This window comes from Poromitra crassiceps (assembly GCF_964638095.1).
Source record: "Poromitra crassiceps genome assembly, chromosome: 1".
Taxonomy (NCBI): Eukaryota; Metazoa; Chordata; class Actinopteri; order Beryciformes; family Melamphaidae; genus Poromitra; species Poromitra crassiceps.
The window spans coordinates 64,416,314-64,422,012 of record NC_139623.1 but is presented as its reverse complement, the minus strand read 5'-3'; the positions used below and the strand labels follow the sequence as shown (position 1 = coordinate 64,422,012).

At 43.3% G+C, this 5,699-nt stretch overlaps 1 long non-coding RNA gene across 1 annotated transcript; it reads left to right on the top strand.

Moving 5' to 3' along the window:
• Positions 1-2,298: 2,298 nt before the first annotated feature.
• On the top strand, positions 2,299-5,462 carry LOC310773271. Its single transcript, XR_014552531.1, has 3 exons — positions 2,299-2,351; positions 5,129-5,240; positions 5,348-5,462. It is a non-coding gene; the product is annotated as an uncharacterized lncRNA (long non-coding RNA).
• The last annotated feature ends 237 nt before the right edge of the window (positions 5,463-5,699 follow it).

Here is a 5,699-nt window from a genome sequence, read left to right as displayed (position 1 = left end):
TGTACTTTAAGTAGGATAAGTTGTAAATACTTACAGTCGTAATACAAGATGGAAGGAAACTAATTACTAGTACTCAAATGAGTGTAATTGATTAGCTTTTTGTGTACTTGTACTTTTTTGAGTATGTCTTTATTCAGTCATTTTACTTTTTATCTAGCCCTTTATGCACTAATTACTATTTTTTAAAGTGTGACCCTATAGTTTTTAGACAGTGGGGACAAAAGTTGCTCCAAAATCATTTATTTTTTAATTTCCTACATTGAAGTAAAAAGTAGTGAGGTCTCTAGACCATAGTTCAAGCAGAAGGCCATTCGTGCATAATCTAATCCGATCACCCCTGACGTCAATCAAGTTCTAGTATGACGTGGTCAGTCAAAGTCTTAGTATGACGTCCGTAATGACGTCAGATATGACGTCAGTTAATTCTCATATATATAGCAAGGGTTCTACGTCACCTCTCTCTCTCTGGCCGATCATAACAGCAGCAGCTTCACAGCAGTCCATCTCCCTTGAGCCCTCCTCCGGAGCGTTGTTTTGCCCCACCCACCTCCCCAGTCCGCCACCAACGAGTCGTGACTCCTGATCCCCCACGGGGGGGGGATCTCCTAGCCTAAGCAGATGCCCTCCTCTTGCCTCAAGAGCAGCGCCACTGGCTAATGGAGTCATGCGCCAAAGTATTTGCCATGCATGCCGATTGCTAAATAAAGTTTGTTAAATCCTACCGACTGGCCTCTCATGATTGAAATTATATTACAGTTAGTAATCCAAGTAATTTCAAGTTACTGCATTACTTTCTCCAGTGCTGGCATAGTGTTGAAATGAAAAGTGGAGATAGGTCTGGCTTTGCAAGACTAGTGTTGCCAGATCATGATTAGTTTTTGTCCTATATAGGCAAATAAATAAAATGTATGACGTTTGGCTGATTGTTGACGTAACAAGTACTTTTGAAACCAAGTAATAAGTAAAGTAATTGTATTACTTTTTAAATGAATAATCAATAATAAGTAACTAATTATACTTCCCAAACATTAATTCTGAGAATGTTTGTAAAGCTAGCTGGCTCACATTAAAATAACATGTCTGTCTGTCTGTCTGTCTGTCTGTCTGTCTGTCTCCGTCCGTCCGTCCGTCCGTCCGTCTGTCCGCCTGCCTGTCTGTCTATCCGTGTGAGAAGGTAGCAAGGTGACATTGACATTTAGGATCTTAAAATTTACTTTTTCTCTCTCTCAGCACTGATCCCTATTTGTCTGAAATATTCAGCTCTTCAAATAAGATCAGTAAGATCAAAATTAGCCTGCCCTGCACAAACACAATCATGTGTCTCAGACTCAGTGATCAAATTCAAGTATCAGCTCCATTTAGCCTACTGTATTCAGTTCTCAGATAAAATAGATACCACTAAGCAAATAAAACAAGGGTAAACAATAAAATAAGTAGTGAAGTTATTAATAGCCCATACAATTTTTTTTTAAGACATGAAAGCGAGGTACTCCCGGTTCTGCCTATAAACGCAAAGAAGAAGAAGAAGAAGAAAAAGAAGAAGAAGAAGAAGAAGAAGAAGAAGAAGAAGAAGAAGAAGAAGAAGAAGAAGAAGAAGAAGAAGAAGAAGAAGAGACACTATTATGTTTTTGAGCACTTTGGGTGGACATCGTTTTTGTTTTTCCCACACTGTGAATAATATTGTGTAACTGCTCAAATTCAGAAGGTGGCGGTATTGCACAAAATGCTGTTTGCCAACCGCCATTAAACATCAGAAGAAGAAGAAGAAGGTACTTCCGGAAGTGATCAGGGCCAGCCAACATGTTTCGTTTGAAATTCGAGCGGGCATCCTGCCGCCTGGGATACGGTAATATTGACAAAACTAGTTAAAACTGTATGTCTTGTATAAGCAGACGGTACCAAAGTATTTTGGTGTACCCCGAAACGCAACATTATGTGCGTTTTTCTATTAGCTAGCATACGTTAGCTAACGCTAAAGCAGATTAGCTTGCGTTAGCGCTTATTCTCTGTATAGACTGCTTTACACAACGTTACCAGCGTTAGTTAACGCTAGGTTAGTCTGTGAGACTGATGTAACGTTATGTTACGGTAACAGTTGAATCGTTTTAGACTTATTTGTGAATTACATTTACTCAAAGGGTGAACAGTATGCTACAAAACAATGCTAGCTGACGTTAGTGTGGGGAGTCAGTCTGCTTAGCTAGCTAGCAGCCAGAGACAATCAAGTACTGTATAACGTTAGCTGCTAACTCGATGCTAGTTACAACTCTCTCCTGTTCACAATATAGGCAGTCATGTCGGGAGGATTTTGTCTGTCTTGAAGGGGTGATCATGAAAGGCAACGACAGAAGGTAAAAGGAATAAGGTTACTGTTCTTCCTCACACACCCTAAAATAGTAAATGGTCATGTTAACCTGTCTATTTTGTCATGGTTTATCACAGAACAGATATTATTTTCTTATATATATATTGCAGGGGATTCATCCCCCGGGGAGCAGAGTGAGAACTGCAAATTCCACACAAACTCCTTTTTGATGAACCCACCTGGGCAGTAGGCAGTGAGGACATGGGGACAGTTAGCCCCATAATGTGACACTGCTACAGTAACTGTACTCCGATAATATTCTCGTACAGCAGTCATCGTCACACAGCCTTTGAATCCTCACTAGGTAGAAAACCGTTACACCCTGCCTTTTCGAAACCCCCCCACTCCGAAGATCGACCTCCATTCTTCGTAATGGAGGGGTTTTCCCATTTTTTTAAAGGCACCCCTATTCCAAATGGGGACATCCCCTCCATTTCGAAACCCCCCCACTCCGAAATTGATTTTCAAGTCCATATTTCTCAGAGTTTCCTGCATCAAACACTGCAACTCATTGTTTTTTATTGAAAATATGCATAGGCGGCGCTAGACCATCGGGAATGGGGAAGCTAAATTTCCTCAGATTTTCATAAAACAAAATCAGTTCAACCCGACTGGCATTCACAAATAAGAACGTCCACATCTTGCTAATATGACTCAATGAACCTTATTCAACTGTGAGCATTTGACTCAAAGTTACAATTAATTTTTTTCAAACACTTGTCAGGGTATGAATGTGGGCGTGTGTAACAGCTCACCTTTAGATGTGTAGAAAACATCATTTATGATTAGATCCTGTCGGCGTAAAAATAATCAGTTGAATATGCTGCTGTGGAACAGATCCTTGTGCTCTCAGATTACGCATTTGACAAATTTAACAAACTGTATGGCAAGACAACATAAATTAACAATGTTTAGTGATTGTAGAGAGATATCTCTGTGCACCTGCAGAAAACTGCGAGCCAGGAATGCGCAAGACCACACCTGGTAGGCTATTTAGACCAGCAGAGTGGAAAGTCTGTGTGCCAAAAAATTAAAATAAAAACACTGCTCCGGGCCCGATACGCGGTTAACTAGAGTGTGCGTTGTCAAGGTGTAGCCTATTTCTTTGCGGAGTGGGGGAGAAAGCAAGCAGGACAGCTGTGCCCAGTCCCTGAGCAGCGGCTCGCACGATTCTGAACAACACAGAGTGCAAACATGTCTGTGATCCACAGCTGATTTTAGGATGTATCCAACGTTCACATTCCTGTATCTATCTGAATGCAGCAGGCTCGTGTTTACTGCTATAGCGAAATTGTATGAAGACAGTGACATATAATAAAAAAAACAATGAGTTGAAACATTTATTTCAAGCTGCAGGAATGCAGGAAACTCGGAGAAATATGGACTTGAAAATCAATTTCGGAGTGGGGGGGTTAAATCAATTTCAATTTCGGAATGGGGGGGTTTCTGAGTGGGGGTGTGTCGGAACGATGGTGTTTCGGAATGGAAGGCGGTCCCCGCTGAAAACGCTGTTAAAAAAGCTCTCCTACCCGTATCCGACCTCCGATTGCAGATCCGAAGATATGATAGTCCGCCTAGTGAAGCCAGTAATTTAACCGGCGCTGTTAAAATGATACTGCTTGCGTGAAACACCCATTTAGAAGCAGTCTTTGCACAGCCTGTGCCATATTGAGGACAGGAGAAGCTTCCTAGTGCCGACAGGAACCTATTTCATGACATGTTTTGCTTCCCAGGTGCGCTGGATTTGCGATGATCACTGACAGACGCCGTCTCCGTGTGACTGCATGTGTTGTTTGCTCGCCATGTGCAAGCGGTGCACCATGATAGTGAGATCAAACACACCCTGCTGTAAATTCAGCGCAGGCTGTACAAAGACTGCTTCTAAACGGTTGTTTCACGCAAGCAGTATCATTTTAACAGCGTCGGCTAAATTACTGGCTTCACTAGGCGGACTATCATATCTTCGGATCTGCAATCGGAGGTGGGATACGGGTAGGAGAGCTTTTTTAACAGCGTTTTCCACCTATTGAGGATTCGAACGCTGTGTGACGATGACTGCTGTATGAGAATATTATCGGAGTACAGTAGCAGCGTCACGTTATGGGGCTAGGGGACAGTCAGCTTCTTAGTGTATGTAAAATTCTGACACACTGGAATAGTGAATTACAAGTGAAATAATAGACTGTAAACTCTCAATTTCATGGACGCTCTCTTAATGCAAGTGTGTGTGTAGAGAGAGCTATCTCACTCTCTTTCTCCCTGCAGAATCATATTAGCTTCCCCGCGGCGTGGCAGCAAATGCTTTATGGACTGGGGCCCGGTGGGTGGGAACCACTGGTGTAGAGGTAAAAGCACTTGCCTACCACCGCGGAGTCCCAGGTTCAACTCCTGCCAGAGGTACCTCTGGCTTGGTCAGACATTCCTAAAGATTGGCCGTGTCTGCGGGTGGGAAGCCGGTAGGGTATGAGTCCTGGTCGCTGCACTAGCGCCTCATCTGGTTGGCCGGGCCACCTGTTTCGGGGAATGGGCACTGGGGGGAATGGCATGATCCTCCCATGCGCTACGTCCTGCTGGTGAAACCCCTCTGGCTGGCGCAACGACCGTTATAACGGGGAATTGGCCAAGTACATTTGGGGAGAAAATGTGAGAAAAATCCACAAAAAGAGATTCTCCAGAAGATGCTGAAAAAAAATTACACTCATGAGTACTACAGATAGAAAATGAAGTTTTCTCACTGCAATCTTATCTGACTTTGTTGTCCAGCTTAAGGCAGTGTGTCCAGAGGCTGCTCTGTGTGCGCTGCATCGTCACTACCCATCTACTCCTCGTAGAAACTCAACATCACTCCATCGACAACAGATACAGCTGCCCAGAGGTATGACAGTACAACTGTATTTTATTTTAAAAAAAAGCTGAGGGACCTGGTGCTTGCATGTGGTTGGAATACAGTATATATAATATGTTCCTGTTTGTGATTCCCAGAGCGGTCGTGTCACCTGTCAAGGGCCTGTACCAGCCACCCACCCTCTGCTGGGATACCAGCCAATCAGCCGCTGCTCAGCGCTGCCCTGTGTAGAGCATCCTGCCCACTCTCAGCAGACTTTCCCCAAGTAGGGCTGAAATAGGAAGAGACTAAGGTAGAGTCCTGCTCTGGATGTCTGTTTTTATTTGCACAGCTCCCCATGTCTTATCTTAATCATGGAATATTTCAAATGTGATACAGTTGCCATACTCTTCAGGTGCTTCTAAAAGCTGTTGGGAGTAATTGTTGGTGTGGGTGTGTGTTTCTAGATGTGCCCGCTGGTGTGTTTGCTCCAACCTCATCTTCACTGAA